This window comes from Bidens hawaiensis, unplaced genomic scaffold, assembly GCF_021521415.1.
Source record: "Bidens hawaiensis isolate Kalapana, Puna unplaced genomic scaffold, B.hawaiensis_p1.1 tig00007984_1, whole genome shotgun sequence".
Lineage (NCBI taxonomy): Eukaryota > Viridiplantae > Streptophyta > Magnoliopsida > Asterales > Asteraceae > Bidens > Bidens hawaiensis.
Window position 1 is genome coordinate 595,922 of NW_027491558.1, and position 17,156 is coordinate 613,077.

The 17,156-nt window shown below is 40.3% G+C and overlaps 1 pseudogene across 1 annotated transcript; it reads left to right on the plus strand.

The window, feature by feature from the left end:
• The first annotated feature begins 1,829 nt into the window (after positions 1-1,829).
• Positions 1,830-16,012, plus strand: LOC143636510 (65-kDa microtubule-associated protein 8-like; annotated as a pseudogene). The gene is made up of 11 exons (XR_013154252.1): positions 1,830-2,230; positions 2,586-2,789; positions 2,889-3,146; positions 3,817-3,862; positions 12,925-13,103; positions 13,211-13,354; positions 13,695-13,854; positions 14,314-14,465; positions 14,561-14,722; positions 15,540-15,617; positions 15,722-16,012. The product of XR_013154252.1 is annotated as a 65-kDa microtubule-associated protein 8-like (transcript).
• The last annotated feature ends 1,144 nt before the right edge of the window (positions 16,013-17,156 follow it).

A 17,156-nucleotide genomic window follows, 5' to 3' on the forward strand; every position in this document is an offset into this window, starting at 1 on the left:
GTATATTTTATAAAGGTATATATTTATAGTTTAAGAAAATATTTTTTTTTAATTTAATATGAGCTCAACGGCTCTTTTCCGTAAACCTATATAGAAAATATATTTTTTTTTTGTTTTTTTCGGCTCCCAACGGTCCAAAATACCTCAAAAGGTGTGCTCCTCTCTCTCTCTTCTCCCGCTAACCAGCTCACGCCTGCATTGTTTTTCGCGTTAGCGCCCTCGTTAGCGCCCCAGTGATGTGGTGTTAGCGCCTGGGGGCGCGAGCGGAGGGGCTCTAGCGCCCCCGTTGAAGCCCCACACCCCTCAGCCTTACTCATTCAAGAACTATACTAAAAAACTATTGCCATCTTATGTTGTTGTGCCAAAATGACAAGATTGATTAAGCTAACTTTAACAAAATATTTTAACACATAAGACAACAAATCATTTGGCGCGAAAATATGTCTGTTCATCTTAATATCCTTTATATGCGCTAGCGTCTATGTCGTCTGAAGCAAAGCAAACTCGTAGAAATTTAAATGTTTAAAAGAAAAAAAATATATATGAGCGTATTAATTTTAATGTTTATAACAAGCATTAGTATGCAATGGGTAAAAGTTTTTATTGATGTTAACTATTGATAGAAAAGCTAAACGGTTGACGTTTATTCTATTTGTTCTCGCAATAACTTATCTTCTAGAATCCCCCCCCCCCCCCTTCTCTCTCTCTCTCTCTCTTAGGCTCAACTGCAGCGACTTTGACCTCTATGCTTTGCGTAAAAGAAGGGGGGAGTAAAAAAAACAGATAAAAGTAGCAAGTAGCAAGCAAATTGTATAATGAAGCTTTCACAAAGTAAAATAAGTTAATGAAAACATAAAAAAGTCAAAATTTGGCAACCTACCAGATACACATAACAATTTTACTGGCAGTGCACTTTAGGATGAGCATTTCAAAACAAATTAATGCGCTAGTGCTAAGTTGGTACACATCTTAGCCATTTATATGTAGTGAACATTTGCATCGTAACTTATCTCGGTGGTGGTGGCGGATGCACATTAGACTTGGCCATCCCTACCCATGCAACAATCCCCACAGCCAGAATTATCCACCCAAATATATCATACTTTAAATCACTGCTCTTCTTTTTAGCAGATTTCTACAGTCAAAAACTCAAAACATTAAAGGAAACCTTAGCAGCAATAAACAACTTTGACAATTCATAAAAACAATAAGCAAAAACAAACGAATGTAAAATCACTTAAACCCTCTAGAAAACATATTATTATTACAAAAAGGTTGCTAAGAAATGTACCTAAATAGAGTATTGAACTGTCCCTTTCTAAATTTGGAGTTAACGAATATGTCATACCTTGCATAGGCATTTGCTATGTGGCTATATATAGGATGTCACTATTTTGACTTTGACTTTCCAACAGTATAATCATTCCATGAATTTTATAAGTTATAACCAAATATGTTAATATTATTTTATAAGTTTCTTCATACTAGTAATAACTAATAAAATATGTGAAAATATTTCATGATTTATAACTACTGTTACTATTGGTAAAAGTTAAGTTGGCTTAATCACTTTCATCTAATAAGTAATAGCAATATGCGTATCTATCTCATAAAGGCAACATTTGAATTGACCCCGTCAGTTTCATCCAATAGCATTGCAACACATGTCCAAAAGTTACTGGATAAAGGTTACTAGACCGGCTAATGTTCATACTTGTGACACCACACAATTTTAATAGATAGAAGTGATGGAATCACGTTAATCGTTCACTCTTACAACACACATGTATCCTTGTTGGAAGAAAGCACGTTGAAGCTAGGGACCTACGCTCTCATTCACTTATGTCGTAAAACCACTTGTCAGTCGGAGATTTGTCCTAATATTCATGTTTACCAAAGAAAATAAGGAAAAAGAAACTATGTTATAACCATATTATTTTATAAAATCTTAATCAAAAGAAGATATCTATCTACACCTCAAAAATAAAAAAATAATAAGATAGCACAATATGAATTCTTCAACCCAAAGTTTCATGTACTCACCACCAACTCTATAGTATTTGCAGCCTTAATTGTTTTATAAGCAAAACCCACTCACATACTTCCATCATTTAACCTTCAAAGCTAGTTCCATTGCCATCCACAAATGGGTTCTCTTCACTCACCCATGGCTGCTCGATCCGCAGCAATGCTCGAGACATCCTGCGGCTATTTGCTACAAGAACTACAGGCTAGCTTTTTTTTCTTTTTTGTGCACTTTAACATCTTAAGTATGCAATATGATGTGTCATGCACTCATTTGATTTCATATCATCAAACGGCCGTCCACAAAACACTCAGATGGCCTTTTTGACAAAAAGCCATACTTTGAAACTTATTGTTGGCCGTTTGAATAATATCCAGATGGCCGTTATGACCAAAGATGGTCAAACTTTGAAGTTTTTTTTATTAAAACGGCCATAGGAACTCTATACGGACCACTGTTTGAAACTGTGTGGGATTAAATGCCAAACAGTGTGTGTATAGTTGACACATTGCATAATTCTTACATTTATATAATGTCATTTTATGACTTATGAGTACAGATGATTTGGGATGAAGTCGGGGAAGATGAGTTCAAACGAGAAAAGGTTTTAGTTGATCTCGAGCACGAGTGTCTTCAAGTTCATAAAAGGAAAGTCGACAATGCGAATATGTCACGCGCAAGGTTGCATCAAGAGTTGGCAGATTCTGAAGCTCAATTTACTCATTTGCTTTTGTCACTCGATGAACGATCGCTTCATACCAGGGTAAGTTCAATTTATCAATTCAATTTTTTACAAATGTTACTTGGACATATTATAACCAAACATAATATAACGATGATCATGTTTAATTAATTATCGTAGCCGGAGAAAATGGCTGGAACACTTAAAGAGCAACTCGGGGCTATTACACCCGCACTACAAAGGTTGCAAACTAAAAGGGCCGAGAGAATGAAACAGTTTGAAGCCATACAATCAGAAATACAAAAGATATCAGCAGAAATAGCCGGCCAGTCTGAATACGACGAATTGTTACCTTGTGTTGTTGTAAATGAAAATGATCTTTCATTAAAGAGACTTGAAGAATATCAAATGGAGCTTCAAAGACTTCATGGTGACAAGGTACAACAAACTCTTATTAAACAAGCTTATTTTTAGATTCGAGCTTGTTTAAATTTTTAATGAAGCGATCTCAAATTTAGGGGTGTGCAAGAGAATAAAACACCGATCCTAAACCGAAAAAATTGAAGGTTTGGTTTGATGCTTTTGTAAAAACTGAACTGAACCGAATTTCTAGATTGTTATTTATTTTTTTAAGTAATTTATAAAGAATATAATAAATATGTAACTTAAATACTTTTGACCAAATGTATAATAGTCTATTAGTTAACAATTAACAAAATTATGTATACCTAAATTCATTATTTTCGAACTAAAATTTTCAAGCTCAAATGACAAAATTCAAAAAAAGAACCGAAACCAATATGAAAACCGAAAAAACTGAAACCGAACGGTTTCAAAAATCCAAAAACTAAAGTTTTGGTTTTCGGTTTGGTTTTAGCCCAAACCGCACCGAACTGCACCACGTGCACCCCTGCTCAAATGGCTCACAACTTAATTGATTAGTTTACACCTAGCTCTAACTTTACTGATTAATATTCAAACTTTATATCATAACATAATAAGTAAATAAATACCTTTTTTGGGAATGTTTTCATGTATGTAAAAACATGTGGTTTTACTTTTTACTTGTAACTATTTAAGTTCTTATTTGTTTGTGATGAAACTAAAGAGTGACAGGCTTGAAAGAGTGAAAAACTACATAAACAAGATACAAAGTGTAACACCCCGACCAAAGGCGGATTATACATCGGGGCGCCACATATTGTTTCATTACTCGTGACACTATTGAGTGTCAATATTTAATAAATATATTCATTCACGCACGCGCAACGTAAACACAAGATAACATAAATCAACATAAATCAATATATTATAAGACAAAATATTCGAACAATAATAACTTGTCTTGATACATTTTAATCTAGGTCCAAAAGTAAAAACGTCCTACGTGTCCACAAGCTCCAAATGTAGCTACAGCAAACCTGAACATGTGTTAAAATAAAACGTCAAACACTTGCGTGTTGGTGAGAAATCAAGTTTAATACAATACATAGATAACAATAAATCTGCGCGCAACACGTGTATGTCTGGTGTTTAACAAGGGTGTAATCAGATTGTGATCAAGCCTAAATAGATCATAGTTCATAGTTCAATCCGTGCTCCCAAATGAGCACAAAAACAAGAAAACATCTGTGCAAGTGTAAACAAAGAAAACCGTAAACGATAGGTCTCCCGTGTTCATCTAATGGATCCATGAAAACTTCGGAATAGGCCGAACAAAGCGGTTAATGATACACACATACAAATAAACAGCCAAGTAAACGTCCTCAACACATGGGATACTGCGCGACTAAAGTTCATAAATAAGTTTAAGACTCTAAGTTTGTATGAACACATGAACATCCCAAAACATTAAAAATAAAAAGGGATTAGGTACGAGATTACTCACTTGATAAACGATGCGGTGTAAGATAAAGCAAGAACCAACTTTAAACAAGCACAAGTTAACCTATAATTAAAGATTATTGTTTTAATGATTTGATTTAAGTCTTGACTATAAGTTAGCATAATTAATAAGTAACTTAAACAAATTATTATATATAATACATATATTACCGGAAAAGCAGGGCAGAACAGGATAGAAGACGAAGGCAAAGAGAGAGGAGACGGCAGAGGAAGAACAACGGCAAGAAGAAAGAGAGAACATGAGAGTTTAAGTGTTTTGTGTGTATAGTGTTAGGAAAATAACATTATTATTTATAGGGAAACCCTAGGAAACACAATCCCTAGAAAAAGGGAAAAGATCTCAAAAAGCAAAAGATTCCAAAAGCAAAAGATATCAAAAGATATGGCAGCTGCAGGGGGCAAAGGAAAAGCTGACAGGTAACAGTAAAAGCATGGGCGGGTCAGATAAAGGTATTGGTCAAGCATGGAAAAAGCAGATCTCAAAAGATAATGTCAGTCACTTTTTCTGCCAACCAATGGGGTTGGTGCGCATGCTGCGCCGAAAGTAACTTTTCAGACATAAGATAGGTCAGGTCAACAGCACAGAAGATAAGACATCACAAAAGTAAACGGCTAGATTAAACAGAAGAAAACTCAAAGGGTTTAGCGCGAGAAGGCTCGAGCGCACGCGCGAGGGCGAAGGCAGACAGAGAAGTCCACAGCGCGCCGCGGGAAGAACTAGAATCCTTAGCGCGTCGCGGGAAGAACTACCATTCTTAGCGCGCTGCGAGAAGAACTACAATTCTTAGCGCGTTGCGAGAACAGTTCGCCTCGCGTATCGCAGGAACAACTGGTTTTCGCGCAGGCTTCCTTGTAAGGAGTCTGGCGCGTGGAGCTGCGCAGACAACCTTAGGCGGGAAGGAACAAAGGACAGTTAGGGGTTCAAGGCTTAAGGACGGAACAACGACAAGAGAGAGAAAGAGGCGGGATGGCAACAAGAGGGAAAAGAAGGCGGAAAGAGAGAAGAAGAGGGACGGGACGGAGGAAAGGAAAAGAGAGGAAGAGGCGGGAAGGAAAATATATTATTATTATTAAAAGTAAAGTATAAGTATAAATAAATATTAAATCATAAAAGAAAGAGATCGGATCGGAGAAACGGGTACCTGGGTCGGGTCGGATCGGGGCAGATGTCACAGTCTCCCCTACTTCAAGAAATTTCGTCCCGAAATTTATCTCGAAGTAGGTTGCGCAGAGAACAGGTGCGGGTACTTGATCTTCATTTGATCTTCCCTTTCCCATGTAAACTCGGCTCCGCGTTTGGACTCCCAGCGAACTTTCACGATAGGGATGCGACTGCGCTTGGTTTGCTTAACCTCGCGATCCATAATCTCAACAGGCTTCTCAACGAAATGCATAGATTCATCAACTTGAACTTCATCAAGTGGAATGTGAAGGTTCTCGTCAGCTAAACACTTCTTGAGATTGGATACATGGAACGTTGGATGCACATTACTGAGCGCGGGCGGCAGGTCAAGTCTGTAGGCAACTCTTCCCACACGCGCGAGAATCTTAAATGGTCCAACATATCGAGGAGCAAGCTTACCTTTCTTCCCAAAGCGGACAACACCCTTCCAAGGCGACACTTTGAGGAGAACAAGATTACCAACTTGAAATTCGAGAGGCTTTCGCCTGCGATCTGCGTAACTCTTCTGTCGGCTTCTGGCAGTCAGCAGATGATCACGGATCTTGGCGATTTTATCGGTTGTCTCTTGAACAAGTTCGGGTCCTGTGATTTGAGCTTCACCCACTTCGCTCCAACAAATCGGGGAGCGGCACTTACGACCGTAAAGCGCTTCAAATGGGGCCATACCAATACTGGAATGATAGCTGTTATTATAAGAGAACTCGATCAAAGGCAGGTGCGAATCCCAATTACCTCTAAAATCAAGAACACAAGATCGGAGCATATCCTCAAGAGTTTGAATAGTTCGCTCAGACTGTCCGTCAGTCTGAGGATGATATGCAGTACTCATGTCCAAGCGAGTTCCTAGCGCAGATTGGAGAGATTTCCAAAAGCGAGATATAAAACGGCCATCGCGATCGGATATGATGCTCAAAGGAGTACCATGGCGGCAGACAATTTCCTTGACATAAAGCTGCGCGAGTTGCTCAACACGGTAGTTTTCACGAATGGGCAGAAAGTGAGCAGACTTAGTCAAACGATCCACTATTACCCAAATGCTATCATGTTTGCTTGCTGTCAAAGGTAACTTGGTAATAAAGTCCATCGCTATACCTTCCCATTTCCACGTAGGAATTTCTGGTTGTTCGAGCAAACCAGATGGGCGCTGGTGTTCAGCTTTTACCTTAGAACAAGTCAGGCATTTAGCTACGAACACAGCAATATCCTTTTTCATACCGGGCCACCAATAAGTGATGCGCAAATCTTTGTACATTTTATCAGCGCCGGGATGAATAGAATACCGAGATTTATGCGCTTCACTCAGGATATCAGCGCGAAGATTTTCATCAAAGGGAATCCAGATGCGATTGAGATAGCAGAGAATTCCACTCAGATTAGGGACAAAGTGCGCTTCCGCGCCACACGCTAACTCGGCGCGAAGGTTACCACTACTGATGGATGCGCGCTGCGCGTCGCGAATGCGTGATTCAAGGTTGCTCTGAATCGGCGCAAAGTGAAGCTGCGTGCGCGGCAAAATACAGTTAAGCTGGCAGGGTTTACGGCTGAGCGCATCGGCTACCACATTAGCCTTACCAGGATGATACCGGATCTCACAATCGTAATCGCTGATGAGTTCGTTCCATCGGCGTTGCCTCATGTTGAGTTCCTTTTGATCAAAGATATGCTGAAGGCTTTTATGGTCAGTGTAGAGGATACACTTGGTACCATAAAGGTAGTGTCTCCAGATCTTCAAGGCGAATACAACTGCGCCTAGTTCGAGGTCGTGAGTTGTATAATTCTTTTCATGAACCTTGAGTTGCCTTGATGCGTAAGCGATAACCTTGCCTCGTTGCATAAGAACACAACCGAGACCTTGGTTGGATGCATCGCAATACACGACAAAATCTTCATTACCCTCAGGTAGCGCAAGAACAGGAGCTTCACACAACAAACGCTTGAGCGTCAGAAAGGCTTCTTCTTGCTGCGAGCCCCAAATATACGGTTTACCTTTGTGCGTTAGAGCTGTTAAAGGCAAAGCGATCTTCGAGAAGTTCGAAATGAAGCGCCGGTAATAACCAGCTAAGCCCAGAAAGGAACGGATCTCGGTAGGAGTGGTCGGCGTAATCCAGTTCTTGATTGCTTCAATTTTGGATGGGTCGACATGAATCCCCATCTTGTTCACAACATGGCCAAGAAACTGTACTTCATCAGACCAGAATTCACACTTGGAGAGCTTGGCAAAGAGCTGCTCGGTTCGAAGCTTTTGCAATACCAATCGAAGATGTTGCTCATGCTCGGCCTTGGTCTTAGAATAAATCAGAACGTCATCGATAAACACAATCACGAATTTATCCAAGAAAGGCCTACACACCCGATTCATTAGATCCATGAAAACGGCGGGTGCGTTGGTTAAACCGAAGGACATGACCAAGAATTCAAAATGGCCATAACGAGTACGAAAAGCAGTCTTCGGAACATCTTCATCGCAGATGCGCAACTGGTGATAGCCAGAGCGGAGATCAATCTTGGAGAAACAAGAGGCACCTTGGAGTTGATCAAAGAGGTCGTCAATACGCGGTAAGGGATACCGGTTCTTAATGGTGAGTTTGTTCAACTCGCGGTAATCGATACACATGCGAAACGTACCATCTTTCTTTTTAACGAACAACACCGGAGCACCCCAGGGCGAAGAGCTAGGGCGAATGAATCCTTTAGCGGTCAACTCTTGAAGTTGGCTTGCCAATTCTTGCATCTCAGCGGGCGCAAGACGGTAAGGAGATTTGGCTACGGGGGAAGCACCAGGGACAAGATCAATAAGGAACTCGACTTCACGAGCGGGAGGGATACCAGGAAGATCATCAGGAAAAACTTCAGGGAAATCACGCACAACAGGGATATCGCGAAGCTTCTTTTCTTCAGCAGGTTTAACCACATGGGCTAAAAATGCAATACACCTTTTCCGCATGAGCCTTCGGGCTTCGGCGCAAGACATAAGTTTAAGACCACTGGAGGGTTTCTCGCCATAGATATGAAGATCACCATTTTCTCGAGGAATGCGAATCAACTTCTTGGCGCAAATAACTTCGGCGCGATTCTTCGAGAGCCAGTCCATACCAATAATAACATCAAAGCTTCCAGGAGGCATGGGGATGAGGTCGATTAGAAAATCGTTTTCGTTAAGGTTAAGCGTGCAATTTTTAATCACTGAGCTAATTAAAACAGTTTCACCATTAGCCAATTCAACTGAAAAATTTTCTTTTAAATCGCTGCGCGGTCGCGCAAGCTTCTGCTCAAACGCGCGAGAAATAAAACTTCGATCGGCGCCAGTATCAAAAAGTACAGAAGCATAAAATCCGTTAAGCAAAAATGTACCATTAACTACGTCATTATTCGCTTGCGCTTGGTGCGCGGTTATGTTAAAAGCTCGTCCGCGTGTCACTTGGTTCGAAATTTGGTTCACCGGATTCGCTTGTGTGATTTGCACTTGTAGTCTCGGGCACGCGTTCCGGAAATGACTGGGATCACCGCAGTTAAAGCACGACCTGGGTCGTGGATTAGAGTATGCTGGTTGAGGGTTTTGCAGGTAGGCTGGTGGTGTTTGCGCGATTGGGTTGGCGGAAGGGACTCTACAGAACTCGGCAGAGTGACCAACGCGGCCACATCGGTTACATTGTCGACACGGGGTTTGGGTTGGGTGGTGAAGTCTACAGGTTGGGCAAAAGGGTTGGGTTCCTGTGTAAGGTTTCTTAGTTGGCGGGGCAGGGAGTGCGGGGTTGATTAAGGCATAGTTGTGGACTATAGGAGGTGTTGGATAGGTTGACAGTGGGTTAGGCGCGTATACTGGAGGTTGGTAGGCGGGTTGCTGGACTATGGGCGGGCTGGTAAGCGCATAGGCTTTGCGCCTGCGCTTGAGGTTGTTACGGTTTGAGGGTTCTGGTTTGGTTTCTGTTGGTTCAGGGGCAGTCTTGGTGGGTTTGGTCTTCTCAGCTCCCCGCAGGAACAGGGTTCCTGCTCTGACATGGTTGTCGCTGAGCACAGCGGCCAATTCGATGGCGTCAGAGAGGGTAACTGGGTTTCTGGCCCATACAGAATCTTGAATTTCCATGGGGAGACCCCAAGGAATTTCTCTATGGCTCGGCGGGAAGGGGTAACAAGGTGAGGGACAAGCAGGCTTAGTTCATGGAAGCGCGTCGCGTACTCGCGCGCTTCACCGCTGTATTGCTTAAGATTCCAAAATTCCTCTTCCAGGCGCTTAACTTTGTTGGGAGGGCAGAATTCTCGCGTCAGAATTTCCTTGAATTCCTCCCATGTCATGCTAGAAGCAGCTTCTGCGCCACGCGCATGAGCTACTCCATTCCACCATGTAAGCGCTCTAGATTCCAGGACACTGGAGGCATATAGGGTTCGTCTGTCAGGAGGGCATTGGGTATGGAGGAAAGTGTTTTCAATCTTTTCGAGCCATTGGAGCATCACGGTGGCTCCTTCAAGCCCTGTGAATTTTGGAGGGTTACCCGCGTTAAAGGACTTAATGTTATAACCGGAGGTATTGTTTTGGCTCAAGGCTTGGGCTATTGCGGCGGCCATTTCCTGGGAACGTTGCTGTCTACGCCTGCGCGAGGCTTCTCTCCTCTGATGACGGCGAGATAGCGGAGGCATTCTATAAAAGTTTTAATTTTTAGTTAATATCTTAGCGCAAAGTTTAATCTTATAAAGCTTGGTTTCACGGAGTCAGTTACTGTCAAAAGTTAAAGTAAAATAAATGACCCTAGATGCAAACTTAATAAAGGTAACAAATTCGAATCAAGAATCGACAATTCATGTATCACCATGACTTTTCAATCCTCAATATAAAATATACTAGAAAATGAGTATTGGAGGTTGACAATTCATGTATCACCATGACTTTTCAAGTCTCCAACCTCAGAACATAATCGTAAATGGAAATTGAAAATCAACTATTCATGTATCACCATGACTTTTCGGATTTTCAATCCCAACAAACGAATATGTAAGTAAAATCAATAAAAATCGAAATTCAGCAAAAATCGAAATATCGCGAAATAAAACATAAAACCATACGCTGCGTCTGCGCAAGCATATTTATAAATAACGAGTAATTAACAATAAGCGCGCAAACATGAGATTTCTCTCATGCGCGAGAAGGGACTCTTAGGTATTCTAGGCCGTTACGTCTAACCACCTATCCTAAAGTCAACGAGCTCTGATACCAATTTGTAACACCCCGACCAAAGGCGGATTATACATCGGGGCGCCACATATTGTTTCATTACTCGTGACACTATTGAGTGTCAATATTTAATAAATATATTCATTCACGCACGCGCAACGTAAACACAAGATAACATAAATCAACATAAATCAATATATTATAAGACAAAATATTCGAACAATAATAACTTGTCTTGATACATTTTAATCTAGGTCCAAAAGTAAAAACGTCCTACGTGTCCACAAGCTCCAAATGTAGCTACAGCAAACCTGAACATGTGTTAAAATAAAACGTCAAACACTTGCGTGTTGGTGAGAAATCAAGTTTAATACAATACATAGATAACAATAAATCTGCGCGCAACACGTGTATGTCTGGTGTTTAACAAGGGTGTAATCAGATTGTGATCAAGCCTAAATAGATCATAGTTCATAGTTCAATCCGTGCTCCCAAATGAGCACAAAAACAAGAAAACATCTGTGCAAGTGTAAACAAAGAAAACCGTAAACGATAGGTCTCCCGTGTTCATCTAATGGATCCATGAAAACTTCGGAATAGGCCGAACAAAGCGGTTAATGATACACACATACAAATAAACAGCCAAGTAAACGTCCTCAACACATGGGATACTGCGCGACTAAAGTTCATAAATAAGTTTAAGACTCTAAGTTTGTATGAACACATGAACATCCCAAAACATTAAAAATAAAAAGGGATTAGGTACGAGATTACTCACTTGATAAACGATGCGGTGTAAGATAAAGCAAGAACCAACTTTAAACAAGCACAAGTTAACCTATAATTAAAGATTATTGTTTTAATGATTTGATTTAAGTCTTGACTATAAGTTAGCATAATTAATAAGTAACTTAAACAAATTATTATATATAATACATATATTACCGGAAAAGCAGGGCAGAACAGGATAGAAGACGAAGGCAAAGAGAGAGGAGACGGCAGAGGAAGAACAACGGCAAGAAGAAAGAGAGAACATGAGAGTTTAAGTGTTTTGTGTGTATAGTGTTAGGAAAATAACATTATTATTTATAGGGAAACCCTAGGAAACACAATCCCTAGAAAAAGGGAAAAGATCTCAAAAAGCAAAAGATTCCAAAAGCAAAAGATATCAAAAGATATGGCAGCTGCAGGGGGCAAAGGAAAAGCTGACAGGTAACAGTAAAAGCATGGGCGGGTCAGATAAAGGTATTGGTCAAGCATGGAAAAAGCAGATCTCAAAAGATAATGTCAGTCACTTTTTCTGCCAACCAATGGGGTTGGTGCGCATGCTGCGCCGAAAGTAACTTTTCAGACATAAGATAGGTCAGGTCAACAGCACAGAAGATAAGACATCACAAAAGTAAACGGCTAGATTAAACAGAAGAAAACTCAAAGGGTTTAGCGCGAGAAGGCTCGAGCGCACGCGCGAGGGCGAAGGCAGACAGAGAAGTCCACAGCGCGCCGCGGGAAGAACTAGAATCCTTAGCGCGTCGCGGGAAGAACTACCATTCTTAGCGCGCTGCGAGAAGAACTACAATTCTTAGCGCGTTGCGAGAACAGTTCGCCTCGCGTATCGCAGGAACAACTGGTCTTCGCGCAGGCTTCCTTGTAAGGAGTCTGGCGCGTGGAGCTGCGCAGACAACCTTAGGCGGGAAGGAACAAAGGACAGTTAGGGGTTCAAGGCTTAAGGGCGGAACAACGACAAGAGAGAGAAAGAGGCGGGATGGCAACAAGAGGGAAAAGAAGGCGGAAAGAGAGAAGAAGAGGGACGGGACGGAGGAAAGGAAAAGAGAGGAAGAGGCGGGAAGGAAAATATATTATTATTATTAAAAGTAAAGTATAAGTATAAATAAATATTAAATCATAAAAGAAAGAGATCGGATCGGAGAAACGGGTAACTGGGTCGGGTCGGATCGGGGCAGATGTCACACAAAGCTTATCTGCTACATTAGGAATGGATTCATCAATGATCATCACAAAGGTCCACCCGAGCTTAAACGACTTATCAGGGCTCTCTAAGAACATGAGTGACATGGTTTTGGCTAAACTCGATAGCACACTAGAATCCCTAGAAGCCGAAAAGCATTCGCGTATTCAAAAGGTAAATTTTTGTCACATACATTAAGTTTTATTATGTCAAACAAATATATATATATTTAGATACCAAGTTGTATGTTCCATGAAGTTAACTATTTAATATTACCACAGCTTCACAATCTTGGGAACTCTTTGAAAAACTTATGGGAGTTGTTGGACACGCCTTACGTCGACCGCCAATTATTTTCGCACATTTCTAGCTCAACGACGAATATCTCCACTCCTGGGTGCCTAGCCGTCAAGATGATCGAGCAGGTTTGTATAACGTGTGTGTGTTGAACCTAATAAACTTTCGGTTCGATTTAATTTTTGGTTTCGATGGAAGACAAATTTCAAACCTAATAAACTGAAAACCGAACCGATAACACCTATAATCAATATAACAGTTTTTTTGAAATTTATTTAAATTTCAAGAACTTGTACTTACGTACATGCATGCATAATAATCATAGGAAGTTTTATCATTTAAAATTTTTACTGTAAACTAATGATTTAAAAAGCGTCTACGAGTAAAGCACCGTATACATATAACTGTCTTCATTAATGCTATCAACTATCAATACTTTAACGTGTCATATTTGTTGAAATGCGACAGGCAGAGGCTGAAGTGGAAAAATTAGACCAACTAAAAGCTAGCAAAATGAAAGAGCTTCTTTTAAAGAAGCAAACCGAGCTTGAAAACATTTGCAGGCAGTAGCATATGGAGACCCCTCCGCTGTCGGAGATGGACCATGTTGTTAATTCAATAAATCGCGGTTAGATTTTACATTAGGAAAATGAACTAAATGCCTGTTTGACCTGTCAACAAAATATCCATTTGACCAATCAACTCCTATAATAATATTCATGATCATAAAGCTTATTGACCTGATCACTTTTTAATCACCATCCAACAAGATTTTTAACCAACTAGCATTTGCCACTTGTCAAAAAAAACTCGTTGGAAGCCAAAACAAATCTTGTCAAAAGCCAAAATAAATCTCGTCAAAAGCCAAAATAATCTCGTTGGACACCTAAATAATATCGCCGTGCCCGACAGTTTAAAAAAAACTAGGGACCTGATGGTTAAGAGTGAGCATTTTATGAATTAGTTGATTAAATGGGCATTTTGTCAACATAAACCAGTTAAATGGACTATGCCGATCATTATCCCGTCTATTTACTCTCAGATAAAAGTTAAAGTACTAACTATCGACCTTAAAATACGATGGTAGGGGAGATGGACTACGCTGGTCTTCTAAACAGCATGGACGAAGAAATAGCAAAGGCCGGGGATGAAGCACTGAGTAGGAAAGCGATTATGGAGAAGGTCGAGAAATGGGTGTTAGCGCGCGATGAGGAACGATGGCTAGAAGAGTATAACATGGTTAGCTAGCTAGCTAGCTAGCTAGTTATTGTGTTACTTTTATTAACATTATTATAAGTTAAGAACTTAGACATGTTTTTTTGTTTGTTATCTAGGATGACAATAGGTACTCGGTTACTCGAGGCGCTCACAAGAACCTAAAGCGGGCCGAGCGGGCCCGTGTGATGGTCAACAAAATACCCTCTTTGGTGGAGTTGTTGATTGTCAAGACAAAGAGTTGGGAAGAAGAAAGAAAGAAAGTGTTCTTTTACAACAAGGTAAAAATTATAGAACGTGCATAGATATTTTACGAAAGTTAAATATATTTTTAACCTATATTTTCACACTTAAATCATCTTAGTATGATATATGGAAACCTGAATAGCTTATTCTAATGACTTATTATTAGAATGTTGGTTAATTTTGTTGATTCGTCTCGTAAATTTAATGGGATAATGATCAAAATGACCCTTTAACAACATTCCTTAACCAACCCTCAAATCAAAAATACCCAAAATGACCACTTTCTAAACTATCGGATCTAACAAATTAGAAGTTACATCCGACGGATCCATTTGACACTCTTCAGTTTTTGAACCAACCACATTTAGACACGTATACACTTAACGGTGGCCATGGATCTATTCAATCGGGTTTCATATCTATTCTGTCGGGCCTCTGTATCTATTCCGCCGGGCTTCATTTTTGGATGATATTATCCGTCAGGCCCGACATAATAGATATAAAGCCCAAGAGAATAGATATGAGGTCCGACATAATAGATATGAAGCTGAGGGAATAGATCTATGGCCGACTGTTTAAGTGTATACGTGTCTAGACGCGGTTGGTTAAAAAACAAGAGAGTGTCAGATAGATCCGTCGGATGTCAGTTATAATTTGTTGGATCAGACAGTTTAGAAAGTGACCGTTCTATGTGTTTTTGGTTTGATGGGGTTAATAAGGGAATGTTGATAAAAAGGGTCATTTGGTCATTATCCCAAATTTAATCCTTGTACACTCACATAACGAAACATGATGGCATCTGTAATTTTTTGGATCCGTCACTGGTTACTCCATATATGTTTGGTTGTGTAGGTGCCTTTATTGGCATTGATGGAAGAGTACAAAATGTCAAGACGCGAAAAAGAAGAAGAGAAACTACGACATCAACATGTGATTACACTATTAGCTAACATAAACACATTTTATTTTTCATAAATATGTCAAAAGGAAGCATAACTATATAACTGGTTAACATCGATAATCTCTTCTTGTAGGAAAAGAAGTTGACACAAAGTAAAGTCGCGGTTTTGCACGAGCAAATGATGTTAACCCGACCAACCACGAGCTCTCGCAGTCGACTAGACCAAAGTCACAACGGAGAGATCAAAAAGGGTTTAACATGCGTACAACTAGGATCGAATAATGCAAGATCCCCTTTTCAAAACGCACCCTATATAAAGGATGGATGGGGATCTCAAGGACCAAAGAGATTTCCTCGTAGTCGTATTGATCGTCAATTTAGAGACGAACAAGCCTCGGTTGTCTCGACATCTTTTACAAGATAAAGGATAACATACATATGGTTTGTCGATCGTGCAAAAATGTATGTTGGTCATTGTGATGGTTGTGGAAACGATGGTTACTAGTCTATTTAAAGGATTTCACAAGGAGGTGGAGCATGCCGCCGAGGATGTGGATATAGAGAGGCAGGAGGTAGGTCACTTGCATGCACATGCACATAATGCCCGTGGCCATGTACATGGCTCATCGGAAGCTCTCCTCCCTCACCGAATTATTTCCCAGGTACCACCTACATATTATTGCACCGTGTCGTGTTTCCATCAAATGTTTGAAGGTATGAACCTCGAATTAAAGGTGCCTCACAGTGGTACATTAATTCTATTACTCTTCTTTAATTTGCTATCAATCTTCTACATGTAAATATTGGTTCCTAATGTAGTTATAATCTGAAAGCCAAATCTAAGGTAAAGACAATGGTAGTACAATAATTACAACCCCGATAGAGGTCACTATCGGGATAGTGATCTCAAACACATACAACCACGCCGCTCTTGTAGCACAAGGCATACTAAGCGCGACATCAGCTGGGATATATATGGCTCTTGTAGTCTTGTGGACCTCCTTGCCACAGGCCGGTTTCATATGTTATATAAGTATAATTAAGTATTATAAAACATGCAATCCATGACTAAGAGATTCATAAGAGCCATATATTGGTGTGTGTGTATATATAAGTATCCCAACTAGTGTTGCGTTTAGTATGCCTGTTGTTATAAGAGCGGTGCGATTGTTCTGGTCGTATGTGTTTGAGATTGTTATCCCGATAGCGATCCCTATCGGGGCCGTAAATGAAAAAAGAAATAACATTGCTACCACTGTCTTTACCTTAAATTTGGCCCTTAAATTACACTAAAATTTAATATTTACATGCTGGAGATTGATAGCAAGTTAAAAAGAAAAAAGTAAAAGTAGGCACCTCTCTTGATGCAACTTTCAAGGCCTATACTTTCAAACATTTGATGTAAACATAATTCAGTGATGGAGAATAGCTTCCGAAGAGCCATGTGCATGGCCGCGGGAAGCATGTGTATGAGCATGAAAGTGACCTAGCTCATGCATCTCTTCGTCCACATCCCCTGCGGCATGCTCCATCTCCTTGTGTAATCGTTTCAAGAGACTAGTAACCAT